Raw genomic sequence first — 14,575 nt, 5'->3', positions numbered from 1 at the left:
ATATTTTTGAATTAGTTCGAATAAGCTTCTTATTTATTGAAATCTAAGTTATGGGTTTATTCCTATCATCATAAAATTTAGAAAATAAGTTTATTTGAAATAAATACTATAACGTTTAATTATAGAGGCTCAAATCAAATAGTTAAAATTGTCAATAGTCAACAGTGTAGCGTGGTTCTTTAAAGAATAACATTAAAATGTATATATAAATCTTCATTTGGAGTAATTTACATTTAGACCTTGAATACAAGGGTTTATGTATAGGCAGGTATACCAGGAGTAGAAACTATACTATATATATAATCCAGTTCAGCTATTCTATGGATTTAAGCACTCAAGGAGTATAAACCCCGGCTTAACGTCTCAAATTCAACAAATATATATTGGATAATTAGATAACTCTGCTAATACAGAAAAGAACTTATTTTTACGCGCCCCAAACTTTTATTTTCAAAACCTTTCTTTGCAATCTAAATATGTTTATATATATTTCAAATTTTGCCTATACTAATCTACCAGAGATGGAATTTAAAGAATTTGAGCCGCGGTTTAAATCTGCCAAAACCCGGTTTAAATTTAGCGCCGGCTTAAATCTTGAAACATTTGATACAATTTTAAGTGGAACCAACCATATTTAAACCGCGGCTTAAATCTAAACCTCCGCTTAAATTCTTTAAATTCGGCCACAGAATTCCTAATTTGAAATATCAGAAACAAACAACATCAGATTGGACGGATATAAATTTAAAAATTTGATTTCGAGGCAAATTATCAGTCCTTTAGCAACCCCTCCACCCCCTTTCCCTCCTTTCTTTTAATCTCTGGAAATGTTGATGAAATTAAAGAAACTAAATCTGCAAAATATTTAAACAAAGAGTAATCAATATTTATCTTGAGAATTATGAGAGGCTTAAATGCAAAAAAAAACCTAGCTGTATATCGTGTGAATAAATTTTATATAAAAAAACTAAAATAGCTGAAACTTTATTAGCTTATTTCTGTTTCTGTAACTACCATCCTCTACACCCTGTATTTTAATTTATCTCTACATTAAAATCCCTCTGATATCACCCTGCCACAGATCACCTGACAATCTCCTTCCTTCCAATCAACTCCTTACCTATTGTTTAGAAATCTTGAATTACACAATTACTCTACACCTGTCATGTTTGCTCCTGGTTGAAGGTATATAAACCTGTCTCAATGCTCCAGGATAATCTAATATTTATCTTAAATCATTCAAAAAAAACATCTTTGAATAACACGACCCACATGGTAGTTTATGTTTTAAGGTTATTTCAATATGTACTTTTCGACCTCTCAGATTATCCTTAACATTTTTAAATAGAAAAGAGATACAATTGGAGCCGAAATTCTCAGGGTTTTTTTTCAAAGGATCTTCAAAAAAAATTCTTAGTTCTCAACCGATGGTCAAATTAAGTCTTAGGCATTCAAAATATTTTTCTTATTTTATGTAAAATTAAAAGTATATTAAATATTACTATTTGCGCGCAGCAACTGGTTAATTTAAGAAATAAGAACAAAATCTGGTCACACACTGATACAGTTGTGTGTGATGTATATTTTTAAATGTATCTCTAGTTATAAAGTAGTAATCCCTGTTTGTTTGTTTGTATGTCCGATCATAACTCAGGAACCCCTCAATCGATTTCCCTTTAATTGGGGAACTCTGTAGAACCAAGAGAATGTTCTTAACTAGGTTTAAAAGTTCTTAGCTGAAAGTGTTGACTTTTATAAAGAAAACTTTGTTTCAAGGCAAAGCTGGGTTCCCAAGCTAGTCTATAATAAAAATATTCTTTAAATGAACACAACTATGAAAAATTGAAGTTTTTTTCATACATTTATATTGCTAGAAAGTGATCAACAAATTACATATGCACATTGTACACTGTACACTTTACACTGTACACTGTACATAATTACATACTAACTATAAACTTGTAGAATAACTAAGAGCACTGAGTATCAGAGATGATTGTTCACCCCCTGGTATTGAACAACTAAGCTCCGACGGATTCTAAGTTTCAATGTCAACTGGTTGAACGAACCACGCCGTGTTCTGTGTGTGTGTGTGTGTAAACGCATTGAGTTGATCCAAATTTTACAATTTACAGGTCAGTAGTGTGCCTGGAGACTATGTTTGGTCGGATCTAGACTCTTGATGTACTTACTTCATACCGATATCTCATACCTTCTCTCTTTGCTTACATCTTCTCTTTTGAAGCTTTTATCTTCTTTTCATGCAGTTTTTCTCTCTCTCCAGTTATTCTCTCTCCAGTTCTTCTCTCTCCAGCTCTTCTCTCTCCAGTTTATCCAATCCTCTCCTTTTCCTTTCTATTAATCTATAGTTTATCCAATCTCCTCTCTACAGTTTATCCAACCCTCTCCTCTCCTCTCAATAGTTTATCCAATCTTCTCTCTACAGTTTATCCAACCCTCTCCTCTCAATAGCTTATCCAACCCTCTCTTCTCTCTAGTTTATCCAACCCTCTCCTCTCCTTTCAACAGTTTATCCAATCCTCTCCTCTCTCTAGTTTATCCAACCCCTTCCTATCTCTAGCTTATCCAACCCTTTCCTCTCCTCTATACAGTTTATCCTCTCCTTTTCTCTCCTCTCCTCTAGCTTATCCAACCCTCTCTTTTCCTCTATACAGTTTATCGAACCCTCTCCTCTCCTCTATACAGTTTATCCGACCCTCTCCTCTCTCTAGCTTATTTAAACCAATTTGTGATTTAAACATATTCAGAAAATTGTTGGTTCTTGATTACAGCAAAAAGTAAGAATTGCAACTGTTCGCTGAAAGCTTGTTTACATTTCACAAAATTTTAATATTTGACAAACAATTTTATTTGCTTACTTTTTTATAGTCATTGCGGAAGAAGTTGAGGAGACATCTTTAGGTTAATCGTTTTAATATCAATTTTTTTTGACAATCAACACGAAAAATCCTTGAGTTTAACTAAACTTACAGTTGAAATCAAAAGGTTAAAATCAGTCTTATTCTGTTTTCTGAAAATCTTGAAAATGATTGATAGCTCCTTGACAATGCACCTTGTGGCAATCCTTTACTTCTAAATCCTCTGCATACGGAGTTTACCCACTCCTATGTATGTGTGCAACTTCACAAAATTTCACCATTCTTCCTAATCGAACTAAATCCATTTATCTCCTGAGATTAAAATCTTCTTGTTCAATAACCGCCCCATTTCTACAACTTTATAAGGTCTTCACTTCTCCCCCTGACCCTTCTTCGCATTCCCCCTTCCCCTCCACTCTTTTCCTTGCACCCTCCTGGGCCCTACCCCCTCGCCATTCATCCTTTTCCTTGCATCCCTCTTTCCCTTAATCCTTTTCCTTGCATCACCTTTAATCCTGATATTCAAGTGAAGAAACTATTTCAAGAATAGAATTTACTTGAACTCAAGTCGAGTATAGTATAGTATACAGATGAAGGAAGGAATTCCATTGTTAGGTTACAACTTTCGGGAGTAGGTTATAGTTAACCAAAGTTACATAGTTAAATAGGTATCTAGACAGTTACGAAAAAGCAACGATCGTAGAACTGCGACAAGCATTAAAGATAATTGTTTGAAAGATTAGCGCAAAGCACTCTGTCAGCAAAAGTAAGTTATACATAGTTCTGTAAATAGTTCAACAGTTGATAGTTGGATAGTTATTTTGAAATCAGTACAAATATAAAATAGTTAAATATAAAGATATTTTGATAATAGTAAATTTAATTAATTCAAACCAAATTCAAAGAATTCTTTATTAATGCATGCCTATTTTAGCATAAACTATTGCATTTTAACAAACCCCCTTCCCGATGCATTAGAGTTATATACAATATAAGTTTATATTAAAACACACTGCAAATCTGATCTATTACATAAATAGTTAAATCCAATTTCAAATGAGTAGATACCCTATAATACCTTGCATAAAACACTTCAAAATTAACAAAATTGTAATTTTTAGAGCACACATTCTTCCTTTTGTAACTGTATTTGATGATTTCCCATATCTCCTTAATATTGCACCTTGTCAATTTAATTCATAGCTTTGCTCGTTCTTATTCCTTTCATGCCCCTCCCCTCAGCCCTCCTTTCAGTGTTCAGTTTTCAGTGTTCAGTGTTCAGTGTTCAGTGTTCAATGTCCAGTGTTCAGTGTTCAGTGTTCAGTATTCAGTGTTCAGTTTTCAGTGTCCAAGGCCAACAACTCAAAAGGTTCATAAAAAATAAGATGAAGAGAAAAAACAGCCTTAAAAACATATTTAACACTTTTATACATACATTCTTAATTTTCAATATATGAAATTATAAAACAATTAAACTTGATATATAATCCATACAATGTATGTTGTGTGTTTACATCCTACAGCCCCAATATATGTAAATATGTAGATATATTTGAGAATATTTAGCAAAGAGGGATCCCCCCCTCCCCCTGACATCCCTCCTACCTTTCGGTAAGCCCATACTACCCCACCCCGGCCCCCCATATTGTTCCGAACGTAATAATTGGCCGACAAAGTTTTCACAGCATTACATAAGACCCCACTAACATACAAGGGGCGTACATATAAATTTCATTACAATTTCACACATATGTACAATTATCATTACTCCTGTAGAATTATACTGCCCTACCTGTCCATCACGTGATATGAACCTAGTGATTATAAATTTGTCTAAGTGCTTGTTATGAGATCTTCCCGGTCTCCTGTGGACAATATGGGGTTGTGGACCCAGACCACCCATCCGGGAAATTCCAGAGATATTGCATATGTGGAATTCTGATATTTTGTTTTATAAAACTATTGTGTACTTTATCATTCATGGTCACTTCAAGAATTTCATTACAAACGTGCTATAAAGTAATCATCGTGTTTAGTTGTTTATTTCTAGAAAAAAGTTCAATTAGAGATAATAAACTTCAAATGTACTGTTATTTTGTATTTCTGCTTTGTTAAAAATTCTTATTATATTTAGATATAACCAATAACCATTGCATCAAATATACACACATTTCATACCATTACTTAAAAGACAATTATTTTGGCACGACGTGTTAAAAAGTGTTAAGACTTTTTGTCAAAAACTTTATAGTACTGCGAACCAAAATAATAGAGCTAAATTTATATATAGTTATTTTAAACATGGCATTTTTAATCATATATCATTTGATGTTATTTTTAATAACAAAACGATAAAATTCAAAAATGAGAAGAATAATAATGAATAATAATAAATATGAATGAAATATAATAATCACAAAGTTTAGCGTCTATATTATACTACTTTTATTGGGATTGGTACTACTTATAACTGGGATCGTTACTACTTTTTTTCGGATATGTAATACTTTTAATTGAGATTAGTACTACTTTTATTGGGATTGGTACTACTTTTACTGGGATTGGTACTACTTTTAACTGGGATCGGTACTACTTTTATTAGGATTGGTGCTATTTTTGATTTATATTAGTACTACTTTTTTTGGGATTGGTACTAATTTTATTGGGATTGGTACTTCTTTGTTTGAGATCGGCACTACTCTTGTTGGGATTGATACTACTTTTATTAGGATTGGTGATATCTTAGGATTTGTCCTACATTTACAGGGATTAATACTACATTTACAGGGATTGGTCCTAATTCTTTAGGGATTAGTACTGCTTTTAATGGGATTGGTACTTCTCAATTACTCTGTAGAGAAATAATATCGGAATTATATTAATTTCTTATGTTTTATTTAATTTATCCTACATTTTTTTCTGTTTGTACCACCCTGTGTGCTATACGTATAATTTCTGATGTCCATGATCCTAAAACTTAAAAAAAAACATTTGAAACGAAACCGAAACATGGTGCCGTTACTTGTTGGATTTTAAATACCTAGATATTAATTTTCTAGATTTTATAAACAAGAATCTAGGAAAGTATTTCCTAAAAACCCAGTTTTTTATTATTATAATTCTGGACAGTCTCCACTTAAAGATTAAATCAAATAATCAGGACACAGTTTTCCCTAATAGGAGAAGAAAAAAATTATTTAATTAATTACAAAATTATTTATCATTTCTTTAACAGAGTACATACTTCAGAAGCATACTTTATTTTTACATTGTAAATATACGTCATGATGAGTGTTAAAAGATCCATTATCCACTTAAAGGGTGAGACCAATTTTGTAACATATTTAAGCGGAAAGTGAAGTATTTTAGAGAAAAACTATAGGATTCATTTGATACCAATGAGATATTTTTATGGTGTACAGTTTTTAAATAAGAGCGTAAAGTCGTCAGTAATATTTCACCAGTTCTTTCAGCCAGCAGAAAAAACGTTTAAAAGTCAAATTCAAATATTAAAATAACAACGAAAAATCTTGGATTATTTATTGCGGATACTAAGACACCCATCATCCTGTTTTTGGAAGATTTTGATTTTTTACTTCGAACTCACTGCAGTGGACTAACCAGGGCTTGACGTATTTTGTTTTTTCAATTTACATTCAAGCTCATTTTGGTCTTTAACTCAACAATTTTTAAAAGAATTAAGCCACAAACTCAAATTTTCCCATTTTACACCTTTTCATGCAAAGAATTAATTAATTAAAGAATTAATTCCTTTACAAATTTCCTTTTATACTTTTATATTTAAACTAACTCTCCGAACTCCTAGATCAGTGTGAACTTGCGAAAGTGTGAATTTGGAAACCTGGCGCTCAGCTCTTATTTTACAAATCCGCAAAAATTTGAGAATAATTAAAAATGGTGGTTTTTAAAGCAACAGTTAAAAAATAAAGAGTGTGCGAAGCGCCCTGAAGCCTATACGTAGTAAGAATACTATAGAATACTTCTTATATCTCCAGGTGTACAAAACATACAGCTCATGAATCCGTGGGTAGATTAAACTTATGTTTTATAAATCTAATCTTCTTTAACAATATACAGACATGTACAAATTCAAATTTCTAATAGGTTTTAAATAACTTCCTCCTCCCAGTTCTCCCAGTTCCTTCTCTGAGTCTTTCTTATATTTATCTGAGCTTCAGATTTTTACAGGGCGTCCCAAATCACATCAAATATATAATAAAGCTCTTCGCTCATAAATCATTGTCCGGAGGGGAAAAACACACAGTGTGCTTGAAGGACCTTTAAGAGTTAAGAAAAATCCCATGTAACTTTTTTTGAGATTCTGAAAGAGCTCAAGACGAACATTTTGCGATATGTCAGCACTTTTTCCCAGGGCGAATTTTTCTGTAATTTGCTTATTTGCAAAGTAATGTTTTATTGACATTTTTTAGCTACAGGGTGTCCCACGAAACATGACAGTTGGTAAATATTTTTAATGTCGTCTTCCATACACTGTATTTGATATTTAAGGCTTTATGCAGTTTATTTCGTTTAGAAAATCTTCTGCTCAAATATATTTTACTTGGAAAAGAATTTTACTATAAAATGACTCCTATATAATATTTTTATCATTGTCTTTGGTATTATGACAATTTAAAAAATATTTACCAACTGTCATGTTTCGTGGGACACCCTGTATTTATATAGAAACTTACTTTGAAAATTTTGGAAAAATACCTCATTTATATGTAAAATATACTTCAAGATACTCTGTTTTAGCTGATTGAGGATATAGTTAGAGATTTTTTACTTATCACTCAAGACCTTTCCCCTTATCCTTTACCCTGAACCTTTCTATACCCTTTAATCTTAAACCTTTCTCCTTATTCTTTATCCTGAACCTTTCTATACCTATTAATTACTACTTAACCGGGAGATTAAGGGAGGATAATTAAATTGAGGGGAAAACCACTTAGCCGAGGGCCTCCAAGACCTTTTTGGGGTTCTAAACCTTGCTGCAGAAAATATAGAATTGTGTCCAGAAAACAGGGTTAAAAAAATGCAGTACTTTTTGTCATTTTTATACTTCGCACTTTAAATAATAAATTTAATGCAAATTGTCAGCTTAACATTTTTAGGGGATCAAAGAATAAATAAATAAAAAAAAACAAATAGAAGAAGTAGAAAATGCAGACAGAGATGGCAGATGTAATAGTAAACTTGACAGATATAGTTAACTTATATATGGAATATCAATAACAAGACATGACAAGGAAGATCAATAATAGACAGATTGACAATGAAGATAAATAATAGACAGATTGACAATGAAGATCATTAATAGACAGATTGACAATGAAGATAAATAATAGACAGATTGACAATGAAGATCAATGATAGACAGATTGACAATGAAGATCATTAATAGACAGATTGACAAGGAAGATTATTAATAGACAGATTGACAAGGAAGATTATTAATAGACAGATTGACAAGGAAGATTATTAATAGACAGATTGACAAGGAAGATTATTAATAGACAGATTGACAAGGAAGATTATTAATAGACAGATTGACAAGGAAGATTATTAATAGACAGATTGACAANTATTTCACTAGATATCATATGTATATATAGTAATATAGGTGAACGCCATTTTCAAATACAAAAACAGAAAATTTATAAATGTAAATATTTTGACACAAGCACAGATATTCTCTAAATAATCGTGTGTTGCTGAATTAGGTACAAATACATCATAGGCCAGTTTCTAGTTTCAAGATCTCCTCTACAGCATCTTGTGCGCATTCACTCTTATCATTGGCCTGGATAACCTTGTGCAGTTTGGTAGGCTTCTCGGGAGCTAGATTTCTCTTAGACCCTGATCCCAGCATTTCAGGTGTGAGGTCCGTCATCACGAATAGTTTATTGTGAGTAAACGCGAAATGCCGAACCAATGTTATTCTGTCTCTGTTTGTTTTATTGCATACAGGACATTCATATGGTTTGTTTGATGGTAATACATCATAGAAATTTTTATAGTAATGACTTAAAATGTGCTTTTTTAAATGGCACAAGTCTTTACAAACCATTCCGCACTTGCAACAATCAGGTCCTGACTTCAATCCTTCATCATTTTCAGTATCAAGCACCTGGTTTTCTTTATCAAAGATAGAATCAGGTACATCTCCAGCTTTCCATTTCTTCATCAGAGAAAATTTGTAGACACGGAATCCTTGTTGGGAGTTTGGGAACCTCTTCAGTTTTATCAACAAAGATCTCAAACTTAGGAGCAGAGACCAAAGGTTCTTCATCTGAGAAGATTTGAAACTGATGTTTGGGAGCTAAAGCAGGTTCTGATGTGTTGTGATCCATTTCAGAGGATGTGGACCAAAGCTGTTGCATCAGCGCTAAGGCTTCCTTGGTGTGACCAGTTAGCGGAGGTTGTATAAAAAAACTGTCATCGTCTTTCTTATTGCTTAAAAAAAGCTGCACGTCACATGTCTTCTCATCTTCCATTGAGACAAAGCTTCGCCCAATACAAGGAGTAGAAGAGATTTTGGCCATATTGAAGAAATTAAGAAATTACTTTCATTTGGAAGAACCATTGTGGCACAATTGGAAATGCCACAATGGTTCTTCCAAATGAAAGTAAGAATCCGATAGACTAGGCGTTGTTACCAGTATTTCAGGCTTTTTGTTCATCATTTTTTAAAATTCTTCTATATTTCGAGCCAGATCCTTCCTTCCTTCATTCAACCTTCTCTCCATCTCCACCAACTCTTTCTTCTTCTTTTCTATAACCAAAGCTTGTTCGAGTTTCCTAGCAGAAAGAATATTACTTTCTCCAGGGTGTGCAACAGTAGATCCTGCCTCTTCATTATCTTCATATTTGTTCTCCTCATGGAGCAGTTTCTGAACATCCTCGTCACGGAGCTGAAACATTCTGACTGACTGAACTGAATTGAATTGGGAATTTTTTTGAGAAAAATTGCGAATTTTTTTGAGAAAAATTGCGAATTTACAAGAATTTTAATCTGATACTTCAAATATAATTCAATTCAAATTCAGGAAGACGACAAAAAGGTAGGGCTTTTTCAAGTGTTTACAACTGCTCCAGGTTCTCCTGATAGTCCGGAGTATTTTACGACAGATTTTAATTACACTTCTAAACTAGGAAATTAATTTCTAAAGTAGGAGATGAATATTTAAACTATGTACACTGCACACTTGCAGTATACTGTTAAAGTCGGAGAGGAACTTATTACTCACATATAGTTGTAATAATTGTATCCCTTTATCTTTGCAACCTTTGGTGTATCATTTGATGTTGAAAACTTTTAATTTTTGAGTATGTAGAATTCATTAGACAGTAGGTTGCTAGGATTTTTAAATTATTTGTTGAGGCAAGTAATCAACCTCTTTAAAAAAATATCGATCAATAAAAATTCAGTTCAAAACCAAATTTTGTCTTTCGGGTCCGTGCATCTTTTGTAGAATTTAAGCCGCATAAAAACAATTTAAGATTTGAAAAAAAATATTTGATATTCTGTCTTGAGTTTGCTTAAGTTTTTTTTTCTTAAGATTTTTAAAAAGATTTTCTTACTTTTTTTAAAATGTCAATGTCAATGTTGATGTTACTTTGTCTTGCTGAGAAGTGATTACTTNAATGGAAACTATTTAACTCTGCAACTTGTAACAAAGTGAATGGCAGTGGTCAATCTGTATAAATATGCATCTGTACAAAGCTAATCTTGCATTCGAACAAGGCACTGCAAATGGCGGATCCGGAAATTTAAGAGAACAAACCCCTGACTTACCTTGGGACTATCCTTGTAATTTCAAGTTCAAAGATTTACCTTTGAACCTTTATCTGATCAATACCGTAAAAGATATTTTCGGGGTTTTTAGTTTGAATTGTGTTTAAATACTACACAATTTTCTTCATGGTTTGTAATATTATAATATTTCGTTGTACTATCTACCAAATTTGCAGCAACTAATTCTTAAAACCGGTTTTTCGATACCTGGTTTCATTTATCTGTTCGTCTTAAATTTCAGGCTCAGGCTTCAGTTCCCTGCATGTATGAAGTAGACAATATGAAGACAGATCAAACCAAGTTTTTTGCCTGGAGCAGCGCGGGTTCAATTCAAGTTCTTGTTTTCATGTCATATCTAACAAATGGAAGTGGACTAATAGAAGTATGGAGGGGGGAGGTGTGGGGGAAAATTCTAACGATGGAGTTACTAAAAAAATCTGAAAACAATCCAGGTTGATAAACTACTGTAAACAATGCTGATAAACTACTGTAAACTAGGTTGATAAACTACTATGAAATAGGTTGATATGCTACTGTAAACTAGGTTGATTGACTTCTATAAACTAGGTTGATAAACTACTAAAAACTAGGTTGATTGACTACTATAAACTAGGTTGATAAACTACTGTATACTAGGTTGATAAACTACTATAAACTAGGTTGATAAACTACTATAAACTAGATTGATAAACTACTATAAACTAGGTTGATAAACTACTATAAACTAGGTTGGTAAACTACTGTAAACTAGGTTGATAAACTACTATGAACTTGATTGGTAAACTACTATAAACTAGATTGATACTACTGTAAACTAGGTTGATAAACTACATAAACTAGGTTGATAAACTACTTTAAACTAGGTTTATAAACTTCTATAAACTAGGTTTATAAACTACTATAAACTAGGTTTATAAACTACTATAAACTAGGTTGATAAACTCACGTAAACTAGGTTGATAAACTGCTATACGATAGATTGATATACTACTGTACACAATTTTGATAAACTACTATAAACTAGGTTGATAAACCACTGTAAACTAGGTTAATAAAATGCCTTATGACTAATTTAGACCTAGTTTCGAGAATTAATTATTGATTTAACATTAGTTAGTTTTTAAGTTTCGTCTTCGACTTAAGGCCGTCTGCGGATGATTTTTTATCTCAAGAAACCAAATCTATTAAAATCTTAAACATACTTTAAGTTAAAAAATTACCATCCATAATTTAGGTCTGTTAATATGTATTTTTTGCATATATTAAAATGTTAAAACAAATTTGAATATCACTTTACCTTTAGAACTACTTTTTGGCTGGCTCATAGCTCTGTTCAGATTTAAAATTTGTTTAAGGAAAACTTTTATTGCGTTTATAGAGGAAATTATTAAGATTTAGAGATGAAAGGATCAGTAAAGAATAAACTAGTAGTTCTCTATACCCTGATCTTGTTCTAGAGAAGGGTTGAGATTTATCCAAGATAAACTGCTCAAGTCGAGAAGAATTGAATTACAGTAGAATCAGGGCATAAACGTCAAAACGGCCAAACCGATCGGGCTCAAATTTTCTGTGGGACCTCACGTCACCGAGGGGAGGAAGGCCAACCACATCAATCTCTAGTCCGAACCACATTCTCATCATTTTCTCGTCCGAACCACATCGAAATCTTCGTCCTTTCAATATTATTTTTTTTAAGTGTCCGATCCTTGAAAATAAAAACATTTTTTAAAAATATGGCGACGCTCGTGAGGTTTAGAACCCCAAAAAGGTCTTGGAGGCCCTCGGCTAAGTGGTTTTCCCCTCAATTTAATTATCCTCCCTTAATCTCCCGGTTAAGTAGTAATTAATAGTTATATTTAAATAATAAAAACCATGCTAGCTGCCAATAACAAGAATTTTTGATAAAATGATATTAACAATTTTCATAATCGATTTTTGATTTGATTGGGATAACTCATTGTTTCGTAGAGCCAAGAAGTTTCCTATAGATGTAAATAGCCCGCATTTTAGACTTTTTTTTAGAAAATTTCAAAAAAATTATTGATAAGTTGGGAGGATCAAGCTTCAGGAAAAAATTGTTTTTGGGAAGATATTGGTGCATAGCAAGTCGATCTTTAATCCTTTAGATCTAAAGGGAATCTGATCTAAAAGAATTTGACCTACGTGGATTTTGATCTCTATATTATATTCTTGCGCCGTGATTTTTCAGAAATCCGTTTTTTTAACTATATGTATAATTTAAGGAAAATCTTTTATTGAAAGAAAAAAGGCTTTTATTTCGAAATCAGTAAATAAAACCATATATTGCATTTCTAAAATAGTTGCTTATCCTCGATATCCTAGATTCAGCCAACATCAAATGCAATTTCTTTGAACTCATTTTGTGAAGTTTTTGCAAATTTAAAATTTGAATTTTTTCAATGTAGAAGAGGAAATGAAGAAAAGTTTTTCTCAAAACAGAAGATTTTGAAATTCTACAAAATAGTCGAACCTAGGAGTAGCAGAGGAGTAGCAGAGGAGTAGCAGAGGAGTANGCACTTTAGTGCACCCCAGTACCACCCAGTACCCAAAAGTAACCAGCAGTAACCAGCAGTACCATGCAGTACCCCGACAGTACCACACAGTACCCTACAGTACCCCAGAGTATCCACCACTACTCTATTTACTCCCAAGTACCCCCATACCCCCCAGTACCCCACAGGAGTAGCAGAGGAGTAGCATAGGAGTAGCCGTTAAGTAACAGAGGAGTAGCAGAGGAGTAGCATAGGAGTAGCCGTTAAGTAACAGAGGAGTAGCAGAGGAGTAGCAGTTAAGTAACGGAGTACCTCCAGTACCCCTGTACCCCCCAGTACCCCACAGTACCTCTAGTACCGTGCAGTAGCCACAGTACCCCACAGTACCCCCATAGTACCCCACGGTTCCCCACAGCACCCCACAATACCCCAAAGTACCCCGCAGTATCCAACAGTACCCAACAGTACCCTGCAGATATGGGGATTACAAATTGGCGTTGTTGCCATCCTTCCCTCCATTAAGTGATCAGCTGATTAGTATTAAACTAGCTTTTTTGTCCATGAAAATAGTGCAAAACTATAAAGAAAACATCCTTAGAAGTGCTTCTGACTCTACTTATATATTTTTATTAAAAATGAAAAATTCTGTTTGGTTTCTGTATCCCCTCCCCCCAGTATACCCCAGTAAAGCCCAGTACTTTGCAGTACATTGTAGTACCCTGTACCCTGAAGCACTCTGTATACCCTGTTTCCATCACTTTCCATAAAAAGATTTGGGAATTACAAATTGGTGTTTTTGCCATTCCTCCCTCCAATGAATCATCAGCTGTTTAGTTTTAAACCATCAACGGAACCTCTTTTATACTGTTATACACAAATGAAAATAATGCAAAACTAGAGTAAAGTGCAACCCAGAAAAGCTTCTATATAAGTTCTAAATATTTTTGTTCAAAATAAAAATTCTGTTTGGTTTGGCAACTTTTTTCTGCAGAATCTTTCTTACTTTCTGAAAGGTTTTACATCGGTATGTTTAAGGATATCTACTCGATATAAAGCAATATTTATTAATACTTATTTTAACTCAAACTCTTAGCCAAATGAATATAGAAAAAATATGCCGGTTTAAGAAAGTTTTAGATAGATATTTGTAATCATCCAGAACAAAAAGTTTTATCAAAATTAAACTTTTTTAGGTTTATTGGACGTTTTCAAAAAACTGCAAAAAAATCATTTCTGACACCCCTAGGCTTTGTACGTCAATATAATTCACCAAAACCATACTGCAGTCCTTCAATTATCATACAGGGAAATTTTCATCTTTCTAAACATCCCAACGAATGATTTGACAGGTTCTTTGATTT

This window comes from Eurytemora carolleeae, unplaced genomic scaffold (genome assembly GCF_000591075.1).
Source record: "Eurytemora carolleeae unplaced genomic scaffold, Eaff_2.0 scaffold174, whole genome shotgun sequence".
Classification (NCBI taxonomy): domain Eukaryota; kingdom Metazoa; phylum Arthropoda; class Copepoda; order Calanoida; family Temoridae; genus Eurytemora; species Eurytemora carolleeae.
The sequence above is the reverse complement of the archived record's forward strand: the minus strand, read 5'-3'. Positions refer to the sequence as shown.